At 35.1% G+C, this 13,987-nt stretch overlaps 1 protein-coding gene across 1 annotated transcript in view; it reads left to right on the forward strand.

Annotated features, from left to right (window-relative positions):
* Window positions 1–13,987, forward strand: part of Diaph3 (diaphanous-related formin 3) — a 450,644-nt gene that overhangs the window by 50,626 nt on the left and 386,031 nt on the right. The gene's annotated exons all lie outside the window — the stretch shown is intronic.

Raw genomic sequence — 13,987 nt, forward strand, 5'->3', positions numbered from 1 at the left:
CTCAGCTCTTCAGCTCAAGGCTAGTGCTCTACCACTTGAGCCACAGCGCCACTTCCAGCTTTTTTTTTTCTTTTTGCTTATGTGGCACTGAGTAATCGAACCCAGGGCCTCAGGCATGCAAGGCAAGCGCTCTACCACTGAGCCACCTTCCCAGGCCTATGCCTTTATTTTTGACAGTGTTTTATTCTTTTCTTAATTCTCACTGTATTCTTGTTGTTATACTATATATAGTTAATTCCTGTATATGTGAACCTTCTCCTTTTCTAGTAAAGACACATATCCTTTGGGACAGGCCTTCTTCAGTTAGTTTTTAACTGTGATTCTTTGATTCAGCCTCTGGTATTTAAGCTGGATGAACTAATTTGACCAATAACTCATATGTATTAAGTATATTCAAACCATTTGCCACAAATGAATGCTAATTTGGTCTAAACAGATTTATTTACCTATATACTTCCTACTTTCAGGTTGCTTATCTCCCAGGATTTAAATCTAACATTTGAAAAATTAAATGAGAAATGCCAGAAGGTACTATTTAATAAAAGCTTTTTTTGTAAGTTCAGAAACAACTTTAGTTTTTGAGATATCTAATTAGCTTCCCAGGAACAACAATAGATAAGCTATTACAGTAGTTTAGGAAAATTTAGTAGACAAGGTGAATGAGGGTCAAATCTTAATTCAGAATTTGGATTAGCAAAGGGAAGGGTGGTATTTTGAGATGGAGGAAATAGCAGTAAGGAAAGATGTTGAGCTAGAGAACAAATAGCTCCAGAGGGACCAAAACCAGATCAGAAAAATTAGATTGGAATCATAACTAGGGACAGTTGATGAAAGGGTTTTATATATGTCAATCAGAAGAGTTGTATTTTTTTTTTTGAATCTGAGAAATACTACTCCCTAGTCTCGTCATTGTTCAGATGGACTGCACAATCTATTTGTATTGCCTTGCCTTATTCTCTGTTCACCACAATATTTGTGTCCAGGGTTAATATGACTAATTTCTGTCTTCATAGGGTTTTTTAAGCAGTGTCCATGATTCCTAAGGCTCTGTCTACTATCTTTCTCTCTGTCTCTCTCTCTCTCTCTGTCTGTCAATAGATATATAAATTTTATATCTATGACCACTATATATATATGTAGATAGATGTATATATATGTAGTTTTCATCTTTATTTTTGCAAAAACTGGGGAAACTCATCTATTATACCACCTTTCAATGAGATGCTAATTTATTTTGCTAACTATACATGAGTTATTGCTTCACTCTTGGTACAAGGTGCTTCTATAATTTTAGCCAAGAACAAAGAAAACTTTACCTCTCCTTGCTGGTCTTTGCTACTGTCAATGAAGCTTGTGTGGGAGGGCTCCTTTTGTGTACTACCTGTGAGAACTCTCATGGATGCACTGTATGTGGTGACACCCTAATTTCTGTGAAATTTTGGAATGGAACTTTTATGGCTCAGTTGTGATTACCTGAACTTTTAAAAAATCATATCTGTGGGTGCCATCTGAGTAAGTAGCCTATTGATCTTTAACATTTGTGAAGATCACATTTTTATTTTATTTTATTTTAAATCACAAGTAGTTAAAAGAACAACTATCTAGTGAGTGCTGAATACAGGTTATTCTATTATTTTATTACTCTTAGAGTAGGTAGAAAGCTATCAGTTATACAATCAGGACAGATGGATTTAGTCAATTTTGAAGTGATTACAGAATGATTTTTAAATAATCAAGCCAAATCATTTATGAAATTTTAATCTTGACAACAATTCAAGGCCACCCAGGGCTACCTAGTGGGTTCAAGGCCAGTTGGAGCAATATAGGGAAACTCTATCCTAAAAAACCAAAGTCTGGGATTGTAGCCTAGCTGTATAGTACCATGTGCCATTTCAAAAAGAAATTCAGTCATTAGCTATTTTGACCTTTTGTCATTTGTTCCAACAGAGATTTCATACTGTTTAAAATTGTACTTCTGTTTTTTGTTTTGATACTATGCAGTTTTAAAAATGATTCTTATTTACCAATTATCAGAAGTATTTAATTTTTTTATGGAGTAAAAGCTTTGTTTTGAAGAACTCCTCTTTTCCCCTTCTTAAGATAGTCTTTTTGAAGGATTGTGCTTATTTTGATTACTTAATGAATGCAAAGAACAGTGTAATACTTCAACATTTTTACTCATTTTACTTAGGAAATTGATTTACTTGGTCTCTAATATTCTAGCTTCCATGTATTTTCCTAAAGTAATCATAACTTTTTAGTTATTCCTCTTAGGGGTTTGATTTTTGTTTTAAACTATATTTTTAGCTGAAAGCCCATCTTGATTTTTAAATGAATTTTAGGTACAAGAAATAGTTTTGTCACTATTTATACATTGTACATTTCTGAAGTTAGTTTCAGTAGTGGTTTCTAGTGTACTTTTGGTAGATACATTTGTTTTTGAATAAGGTAAGCAAAACTGGCACAGGGTGAACTTGATTTGTTTATTCTAGTTGTTCCCTCTTTAAACCTGGCCTCTTATTTATTCTTGACCCCAAGTAAAATCTCAGGCAAGCCTCAGAGCTTTCCTGGTAGCTTCAAATAAAATCTCTAGCCTAATACAAACAGCCTAGTAGCATCCAAAGAATACTTTTTCCTTTACCTCTTTTGAGTTTGTTGTATTTGGAGTTTGCAGCTGGGGCTTTTGTGGGAGTACTTGGCCTCTGTTTCCTCTCCTAGCTTTTCTTTCTTTCTCTCTAGATTGAATTTGTCACCTCCAGGATTGAATTGGATAGAAGGAAACAAATATCAGCTGGTCTAGGGTGTTTATAGCCTGCCCTTGGTGTTGTATGTAGGGTGTTAAATTAGTCTCCAATGTAGTACTGTTGTAAGAAATTACTGAAGATGGATGGATTTAAAAGAACCTAAATGAATTAGGGTTGTGAGATTGAAAATCCAGTTTGGCTCTACTGGTTCTATAGGTTTTATAAGGCCAAAGTCAGTGGTAGTTGGCCAGGGGTTTAATGGAGGCTTTATGAAGGATTTTTTCAAATTCATTCAGGGTATTAGCAGAATAAGACCCTTGCAATTGTGGAACTCTGTCTGTGCTGACTATAAGCTGGGCCTGCTCTTTGTTTCTTCAGGCCTTTCTCCAGTCTTTTATCTGTGATGCTGTATCTCAGCAGTTACCTGCTGTCTACTGATGTGTCAGTCTTCTGTCTCCATCCAGAGGAAGTTCAAAGGCTCATAACAGAAGCTCAACCAGATAATTAGGATGATTTCTTGTTTTATGGTCTATCACCAGCCCCTTTAGCAATGTAATATAACACATTAATGGGATCCAGGGATTAGGACAGTGGTCTGTTTTTGTGGGCCATTTTGTCAGGCAAATGCTGATACTTTGCTGCTCTGGGGTTACAACCCTGCTTCTCCCTATTCTTACCTGTAATTCTCATGTCACTGGAGACTTCTTCCTTGGTTGCCACTGTATTCCAGGAGGATCCATTCCATTGCTGGCGTTACCTTTTGCATGTAGTACTTTTTAGATGGCTCAGGCCTGAATCTTTGTCTCTGAGATCCATTTTTTGTTCACGTGTTGTATCTTTTCTCTTGACTTCTCCAAATCCTGCCTTCTGTAAAATATAGTTTACTCTGGCTGTTTCCTTTGGTTGTTTCTACCAATAGCTTATAATTTTCACAACTTTGTTTCAGAGGTGTACCTCTGTAACTGTAAATAGATTTTATTTTATTTTTTTGTCAATCCTGAGACTTGAACTCAGGGCTTGGGTGTTATCCCTGAGCTGTTTTTGCTGAGGGCTAGTGTTCTATCACTTGGAGCCACAACTCTTCTTCCGAGATAAGAGTCTCACAGATTTTTTCTGCTCAGACTGGCTTTGAACTGTGATCCTCAGATCTTAGCCTCTGTAGCTAGGATTACAGGCATGAACTACCAGTGCCTGGTTGTAAATGGCTTTTTAATAAACAGATTTTTACAACATGGCACAGGGTAGAACATTTCCTCTTGTTGGCATAACTTATGTCTCCTTCCTTTTTCTCTTCCTGGTTTTCATCCTGGCTAGTTGTTTCTGTGTTTCCTCTTCTATTGTTTATTTCCTGTACGTGGCACCTCCTGCAGTGTCTTCATACATTTTGTTTTTCTGTGTACTCCAGGCAGGTTGGAACCCTTCCATGTTACAGACTGACTCATATATTCTAATACCTTCCTAAATCTTCTATAGAAGAAGAGCTGTAATCCAGCTCTGTAAAAGATGTATGTGCCACTGCATCAGAAACTGAACACATCAAATAACAATAACAGCTACATACTTCTTTAGTTCTTTATCTGGGAAACATACTGAAATTTATGTACTGCTTGATAATATAAACACATTAGTGTTGTCCTTATTAGTACTGATTAGTTCTCCAAAAGCTTTTGGTTTAGATTACTATAGTGGCCTCTTCTATTCATATCTCCATTTCTCTATTTGAGAATTCTTATCTGTACTGTGTCTTAGCCCAGACATTAGCCTTTCTATCTTCTCACACTCCTTCAGACATAATTATAGTTAACTGGCCTCTCATAGCTGCTCAGTGGGAATTTTTAAGGAATTCATTTTTTGATTGATTGTTTTGATATCTGTCTCTGCTACATTACTCCATGAAGTATTTATTATAATCCCAAACAAATGTCTGTGGATAAGTGAGACTTCCTGAGGATTAGATTTTTCTTTTTAGGTCATTCTGGAAATTGAACTGTGGGCCTTATGCTTGCTTGTCAGAGTGCCCTACTCCTGAGCTACACCTCCTGTTCTTTTTAGCACTAGTTGTTTTGAGATGGGGTCTTGTTTTATGTCTAGTGCCATGCATGGACTACAGTCTTCCTATTTTGTGTTTTCCTGTAGCTGGGGTGACAGATTTGTGCTACCATCTTAGTGTCTATTGAGATGGAATTTTGTAAAATTTTTCAGCCAAGGCTGGCCGGGGACCATGATTCTCCCAATCTCAGTTTAAGTACTAGAATTTACATGTATGAGATCTCAGTGCTCAGGAAATTCCCAAGATCCTATCTTTTCCTTTACTCTTAGATCCTAAGATTAAATGGAGAATAGCTTTATTTCATAGACTGATCAATAACACAAAAACATTAATGAGTAGAAGAGATTTTTCATCGCATTTATATCTTTTTTCATTTTCTCACTTTTATTGTCTGTTGAGAGGATGAAAACTATGCAAGAAAGGTCATCTGTCAGGATGTCACCATTATCAGGCATTAAATGAGTGCCCATGATAATCAGAGTCATTCTGACAGAAATGAAATTCTGTAATCCCTGTCCAGAATTGTGGTAAGTGCGGAAAAATGATCTAATAAAATTGCTTCAAGTACTTATATCAGAATAGTGATGCTGTAATCATTTCCTGGGAAGATATTTATCAGACTTTCACGTAATATAGGAGAAAGCACATTTGTAAAATGTCACCATCATCTTTTATGTGTGTGTTTGAAGTCTGTCCTGGAATTAAGAGCTTGGATGACCTGCTGTGTGTGTGTGTGTGTGTGTGTGTGTGTGTGTATGTGTGTGTACGTGTGTGTGTACGTGTACGTGTGTATGTGTGTGTGTGTGTTTATTTGACTTTTTGTGAGAGAAAGCAATGCAGATAATACTGCAGGTATTCATTCATGTTTCTTTTAAAACATTTCTGTGTATAATATAAAATTATATTGAAATACTTTGCCAATTATAAAGTACTTCAGGGATATCAAAAGTATAGAAAATAATATAATAAATGCCATCATAGCTATAATTGAAGTTCTTTGTGTACTTAAGTTATACTTCAAATACATTGTTTACTCTCTCTTACTAGAGATGAGCAATAATATCAGCTTGATAATTCTCATTGATTAAAAAACCCTTTTCCTCTGCAGCTAGCACAGAAAACTCTCTTTTTACTCAGAATTGATGCTAAGTTGCTGAATCAGTGCCCCATAACTCTCTAAAACTTCAGTTCATATTTACTACAAATAAGATCATCATCATATAGAACTGTAACATAGCTACTAAAACTAGAGACTTAACACTGTGATCACTTTAACCAGTTACTCCTCAGACACTCTTCAGACATGGCTAGTCATTGAATCCAGAATCATGTACTGAATTTCACTGTCATGTTCCTAAAATATTCACTTGGGAGCAGTTCTTCTCTTTCTTCATATTTTATGAATATGATAAGCTTGAAGGTCCGAGTCTGCTTAATTTCCAGAAGGTTCTTTAGTTTGCATTGTTATTATGAGTTTAAATTGGCAATTCTGTAGGATGGAAATAGGATACTGCTCATACTCTAATGGACTTTTCCCATCCATGATCATTAGGGCTAACTGAGTCATGCCTCATTTATTGGCCCTTTGGTAAATTTCCTGTTTGTATTATTTGTTTATTTTTAAAATGTCATCAGTATATTGAATTGTGGAATTTTGTCATACATGATTAATAATTTACTGTGTGTTTAGGTGTATTAAAAATCTTGTCTCAGTCTAAGTTTTTTCACTTGCAGTGGGGTTTGAAGTACAGAAGCATAAATAGAAAGGTAAGATTCATTATGATCATGTGAACCTTTATTTTTGATCTGCGCAATTTTGTGTATTACTGAAAGTGACCTTTACTCTGATGTAATCTATTTTTCTCTATTTACATCTAAAGATATTAGAATTATGTCTTAAAATTTAATATGAAGTTTGGAGCCATTTTTCTACATAGATAACTAGTTTCTCCAGCAGCATTTATTGATTACTCTATTGTCTTCCTTAATTTGCAATGCTTCCAGTGTTATGAACTTTATATAAACATATATAGATTTGTTTCTGAGCTTTGATATGACCCATTAGTTGGTTCTTCTAACACTGTGTTTATATCTATTGTCTTAATTATTATGCCTATATAATAAACTTGTTATCAAAGACTATTTTTCTTATTCAGCATTAGCTTGGCATTCAGCATTACCTTGGAATTCTTAGAGCTTGGCTTGCTAAAAAATATTAATTTTAGAATCAGTTAGGTACTGTCATATGCCCTATGTTATATACTCATGCATACATGAGTGTATAACACTTCCCCATGTAATCATTGTATATATACATATATATTCACATCACAAGGTCTTTATTGAATTTCCTCTTGAACTATAAAAGTCTTGCATATATATATATATATATATTTATATACACACACACATACATATATATTCCTGGGTTTCTTGCTTATATGTAAGGAATAGCTGTTAAAACATTAACAGCCAGGTGCTGATGACTCTTGCCTTTATAATCCTAGCTACTTAGGAGGCTGAGCTCTGAGGATCACAATTGTAAACCAGATTGGGCAGGAAAGTCTATAGGTTCTTACCTCCAATTAACCACTAAAAAGCCAGAAGTGGAGTTGTGGCTCAAGTAGTACAGCACTAGTCTTGAGCAAAAAATGCTCAGTGGTTGGGAGTCTGTGGCTCACGCCTATAACCCAGGTATTGAGGCAGCTGAGATCTGAGGATGATGGCTTGAAGCCAGTCCTGGCAGAAGATACCCCATGAGACTCTTACCTCCAATTTAACCACTCAAAAACTGGGAGTAAAGCTGTGGCTTAAGTGATAAAGTGCTATCCTTGAGTGCAAAGAGGCTTAGTGACAGCACCCAGGCTCTGAGTTCCAGCCCTAGGCCTGGCACAAACAAAAACATCAACAGCCTTGTTAATAAAAATAATTTTTGCTTATTGACTTTGGTTTCCAGTAATCTTACTGAACTCTCTTTGCTTTTTGTTTGTAGGGTCTATCATATTTTCTATGTATACAGTCTGAAGATCTTTTATTTTACAATATTTTAATAATTTGTTTCCCCTTTATAATATATTTATTTTCTTTTGCACTGTGAAATTTTATGTAATACAAGGTTATAAGTTATCTTCATTATTTTTTCAGATCTGTAATTTTATTTCTAATGTAATTAAAATTAATGAATAGAGTAGAAACTCTTCTTTGCAGAAAAATTTTCTGTGTCCCAACCAATAACTTACGTCATTGTCCAAAAACTCTTAGTATGCTCTGAAAATTGAGACCAGACTGATCAATTTTCAGTCACTGTTTTCTGATAGCCCAGGAAGCAGCACTAATATCTTTTTCTCTGGTTCTGAAATGTTAAGGAGAGGCTATTTGTTTTTTAGTTTTGTATTTCACTTAAATTAAGTTGGCTTGTCCCTGACTAGATCTGTCTTCCCATAGGATAGATGGTTGATTCTGTTCAGTTTTATTCTTTAAGCTAGCTCTAATTTTCATACTTAATTATGTTAGTGATTGTATAAAGCACATTTGTTTTGTTTATTAGTTCTCATGAATGTATATTGGATTGTAAACATTTAATTTCCTTTACTTTTTCACTCAAAGTGCCCCATGGCACACATTGTGCAAATTTGGTAGTATTTAATTGAATGTGTTGACTTTTCTTTCTTCACTTTGGTGAATACCATGTTTAAGCAATTAAATGATATAAATCAACCCCCATATAGTTAATGTTTTTGTGAGCTTTGTAGCCCATATAGAAGCATAATCATCTTTACCTAAGATAAAGTATAGTTTCAAAAGTGGAAAGAAGAGCTAAAAATGAAACTAATGCAATCATATATAACCACACTGTTACTTGATATTTTTTTGGTAGTTAGTGGGAGGATAATCTAGCTTGCTATTTCTTATTGCTTGTCTTTGTGTACATACTAATGGAAAAAAATTTCTACCTTTTATATTCTCTTTTAATTTTATTCACAACTATTCCTTTGATCAGGTAAATAAATGCCCATTTTATAGAGAATATAAATCATTGTATATGAGTATATAAATGATACTGGTCACTTCCAACCAAGACCCTTCTGTGCTAGTTTTTTAAGTGTTAGTAGATGTCCATCAACAGTTGTTTTAATATTCTTTACAAAATCTACTTTTGTATACCATGAGCATTTTTTTCTTTATAAAATGAAATGTACATTTACAGTTGACCAGATAAAATGTGAGAGGTTCTGTGAGAATGCTTTGTTTGATCCATTAGTTGTCTTCTTTTCTGTTGGGTAGAAATGAAAATGTCAGGGAAAGGTGGCTTAAGAGCAATCCAAAGAATAATCCAAATATGAGGAGGAAGAGGCAGAAGGATATAGAATAGTGTAAGGCCAATGTCCAGTTGATGCATGGATTGTGCTTGCCACAGGGATAATGTCAATGTGTGGTTGTTTCTTCTAGATCCAGATAAATGAAAAAATAAATGAATCAGGAGCATTGGATTTTGCCTGGTAGCAGTCTGTAGCACCATACAATGTCTAGAGAGAGAGAAATTTAAAAAGTTCAAATACTATAGTAATGCTTAAATTTCCTGTTTCTGCAGTTAGGTGCTTTGTAGGCACATTATCTTACAACTGAAAAGACCTTTTCTCAGTGTCATTTTGTTCTGTAGGAAAGTTTTAATTTTAAGCCATGAGTGTTTTATTCTTTATATAATTTATGAGGAAATGGTCATTTATCTGGAAAATTTGAAAAGCAAATGAATGAATCAATGTCAGTAAGTTCTTACTGGCAAGATTACATAATAGTTGTCTGTGACTGTTCAAGCACTACTCAGGTAACTGGTTGAATAGTTCCACTAAGGTTATATTCTAAAACAAATTACACTTGTGCCACATTTTGTATATTTTTCTTATTATCTTTAAGTAATTGTACAAAAGAGTTGACATTTAACAAAGCAGTTTATAAATAAAATACTTTTTTTTTTTTGGGTCCGGTCATGGGGCCTGAACTCTGGGCCTGGGCGCTGTTCCTCAGCTCTTCAGCTCAAGGCTAGCACTTTACCACTTGAGCCACAACGCCACTTCCAGCTTTTTTCTTTTTGCTTATGTGGTGCTGAGGAATCGAACCCAGGGCCTCATGCATGCAAGGCAAGCACTCTACCACTGAGCCACCTTCCCAGCCCCATAAAATACATCTTGATCAGTGTCACATTCTCATTTCTTTCAACATTCTCATTTCTTGTCTGTTTTCATATTTATAGTACAGAAGAAAAGGTGATAAAGATGTTTTCTCTTATGTTGTTATAGTATATAAGAAAAGGTGATAAAGGTGTTTTCTCTTATGTTGTTTGATACTGGAATTAGGATAAACAAGTTCATTTTTTATTTTTATTTTTTTAAATTTTTATTGTTAAGGTGATATACCAAGGAGTTACAGTTACATAAGTCAGGTTTTGAGTACATTTCTTTTTGGACAATATCATCTCTTCCTTCATTTTCTCCCAGTTTTCCCCCTCATGACTCCCCTTTTCCCCAACTTGTATGGTTCATTTTCAACATAGGAAATTCATTTTTTAATTGAGAAAAGTTACATTGTCCCAATAAACTGCAAGCAGAATATTTGACCAAATAATTGTGCTTATGAGTTCTTTATTATTCTCTGGGTATAGGTCATGTTTTTCTGGTTGTGGTTCTATTAATGACTTACTCATGTTCCTTTCTATTAATTTTAGTGGGGATTATATAGAAAAAGGTGGATAGAACAGTGAAAATTTAACCCAACTATTGAGAAAATAAAAGCATGTTATCCTTTTCAGTTACATTTATATAAAAAGATTGTTATAAAGATTTGTCTGAAAACTGTAAAATGAGACAAAGTGAGCTTTATATTTATTTTAACACTAGTATAATTATTGATACCTTGATATAGTAATAAGTTCAAGGTTGTAGTATTTATCTTTCAATTCTCTAGTTATATGTAAACTTGATGTAAAAAAATGTTTGGAACTGCTGAAGTATATAAGATTCATTTAGTATGCACCATTTGTGAAAGTATGTAATGGCCAAAAATACAATTTCAGTAGAAAAAAAATACTTGTAACTTAGTGTTGAGGTAATTACCAACAGAAGTGTTGGTGATTGATGTGAAAGTGGATTTCAAATGTGGTTGAGAACAGAATTACACTTTTAAAAGAACTATGGATAAAACTGTGCTTGTGCTGAAGTCGCAAGGTAAAAGTAGGGGATTGTGGGACTCTTAGCAATTTGTGGTTATGACCATGTAACAATAGCAAAACAGATTGTAATCAATAAAAATTATGTTGGTTTTCATAAAGCAAAACACGATACATTATTGAAATCAGATAATGTGGTATTGCTTTTGCTGTGTTTGCAATTTTTTTCTTCCAATATTATGCTTATTGATTCATTTGAATGTTTAGATCAATTATAGTACTGTTTTTTTTTTCCAGTCTCTATTTTAACACTAGTCATATCTTTGCCTGGGTTTAATGTGTTTATTTTCTGGCTGAGTTTCTTAGCACCTGACCACCTTCAACCTTGTCTTTGTATTTATTTGCCTAATTCTGTAAGTAGTCAATCATTTTAAATTTAATTTGACTCTCCCTGGTGTTATCTATTCCATTCAACTTGATGTATGTAAATTTAATGAGCATGCTGTCTTGTAAAATCCACATTTGTGAATGAAAATATTGAATTTAACATTTGTCATTCAGTAGAAAAAAATGCTCACTCTGTTTGCTGTTCTCTGCTAGATTGCTCCTTAGTGCTCACTATTTACATATATATGCTCACATCTTTTTTCCTTTCTCAGTTTGCGAGCCATAATGTGGAAAATATTTATTTTGTGCCCGGTTATTTTTACCAGATTAGATTGGAGCCTAAAACTAGTAGTAGAAACCAGTACATTTTTGGTTTGTTGGGTTCTCTGTCCTCATCTACACAATAGAAAGAAGCTTTTTTAATTTTTAGATAATCTTTTTTTTTTTTTACTTTTTCATTGTTATTACAAAGGTACAGAGGGGTTACCATTTCAAAAGTCAAGTAATAACTTCCTTCCTCCCTCCCTCCTTCCTTCCCTCCCTCCCTCCCTCCCTCCCTTCTTTTCCTCTCTCCCTCCCTTCCTCTTTTCCTCTCTCCCTCTCTCCCTCCCTCCTTCCCTCCTTCCTTCCTTCCTCTCTCCCTCCCGCCCGCCCTCCCTCCCTTTCTTCCTTCCTTCCTTTCTCTTTTTTTTAAATAGTAGCTGTTTCTTTCACTCACCTTCCAGCCAGCCATTGTGTATTTATGATAAACTATACCCTAGAAACTTCTGCTAAAAAAAACCCCAAAACACACCTCCATCCCCCAAATCCCCCACAAAGGACTTGAAAATAGTTTTAAGTGAGTAAGAGATGTTACTTTTTTTTTCAAACTACCCACAGAATTTTGTTATTTAATGTATTCAGTTTTGTCTTTTAAATATAACCATTTACTCTATATATTTTTTAAAATTTATTGTGATATTAAGGATTTAATCCAGGACTTCTTGTTTGCCACAGAACTAGTCTACCACTTTAGCTATACCCTATCTTACTTTAAATTTATTTCAAACTTAAAGAATTGTCACAAGGCTGGGTGCTGGTGGCTCATACCTGTAATCCTAGCTACTCAGGAGTCTGAGAGCTGAGGATCATGGTTCAAAGCCAGCCTGGGCAGGAAAGTCTGTGAGACTCTTATCTCCAATGAACCACTCAGAAAACCAGAAGTGGTTCTGTGGCTTAAGTGGCAGAGTGCTCGCCTTGAGCTGTAGAGCTGAGGGACAGCGCCCAGGCCCAGACTTCAAGCCCCATAAGAGAGAGAGAGAGAGAGAGAGAGAGAGAGAATTGTCACAAATAGCATAGAATTTGTTTATTCTCTCTCTCAGCTTCTCTTAATGTCATTACTTTACAGTAACATTAGGGCATTGTCAGTAACACTGACAATAACATTAGGATGATTCCTAATGTTCATTGGAATGAAAATACTGCTAACTAAACTGAAGACTTTGTTTTCAGCTATGTCCTGGGATTCAGTCCAGATAGCACGTTGCTATATTTCAGTGTGCCTCTTTCCTCTGTCCTCTGGCTTTCTTCATTTCTCTGATTCTGAAAGCATCCCATGATGAATCACATCTGATCTTGTTTCAGCATCTCCAGGGAACCTGACCTAAGACAATTGAGATACACTGTGACAGTTTTAAGCAAATATATATTGAAAAACATGAAAATTGCACACCAGGTCTTTCTTGGCTCCTCTTGGTTTGGTTTTTCTTGGATACCTGTGGGAGATGTTTAATCCAGTCCCTCTAGAATTGTTATCTAAGATACGTATCTGTAATTTCCAAGAAAAATCTAATACTCTGTAGTGTTCTATGTAGATAAAAATAAAAATTCTGTTCTAAAATCTTACTATGTTTTCCTTTTGCTAGGATGATTTCTTTGTGTTGCTTCCTTCTTTTGCTTTTTCCTCTTGTAAAAGGGCAGAGCTGAGTCTCTGAAATGCCATTTTTTACCTGTTAGGTGGAGTTTCAGGCCTAGTATGTGTTCTATTAGGTTTTAGGGTGATGTAGCTGATTGAACACTTTGTTCCATCTATAGAATCAAATCTTTCTTTGCTTTTGTTTTTCACATTGAGACTGTCCTTGTCAGGAAGATGAGTGCCAAACGTAAAGAAGAGAGATGGCATAAGCTGCAAGAAAGTACTTGGAAGAGCATGAGATCTCTTCCTTAGTCCATATACAACACTACTATCAGAGTTCCAGAGACATGAACCACTAGGTACTGAACCAATACAGATACTGACTGGTACATGAAGCGTCTTTACTAAGGGAGTGGCTTGTGAGACTATGGAATCTAAGTCCAGTGATAAGCTTCCTGTAGGCAGGGGATGAAGAAAGGATAACGTCTGAAAATCTGGGGCAGGTTGTATGCGTATACCATAGATACTGGCTGATGTCCCAGAGTCTGAAGGCTGGAGAAGCAAGGTCAGAGAAAAATGAATGTCTTGCTCTAGAAGAAGAAAATGAATTCACCTTTCCTTTGCCCCTTTGTTCCACTGGGCCCTTCCCTTATTAGATGCGACCATTGATTGAAATGTCAATCTTTTCTGGGAACACACTTAAAACATATCCATACATGATGCTTTATCAACTATGTGGCTACCTTCTA

The sequence above is a fragment of the Dipodomys ordii genome, unplaced genomic scaffold (assembly GCF_000151885.1).
Source record: "Dipodomys ordii isolate 6190 unplaced genomic scaffold, Dord_2.0 Scaffold1, whole genome shotgun sequence".
Lineage (NCBI taxonomy): Eukaryota > Metazoa > Chordata > Mammalia > Rodentia > Heteromyidae > Dipodomys > Dipodomys ordii.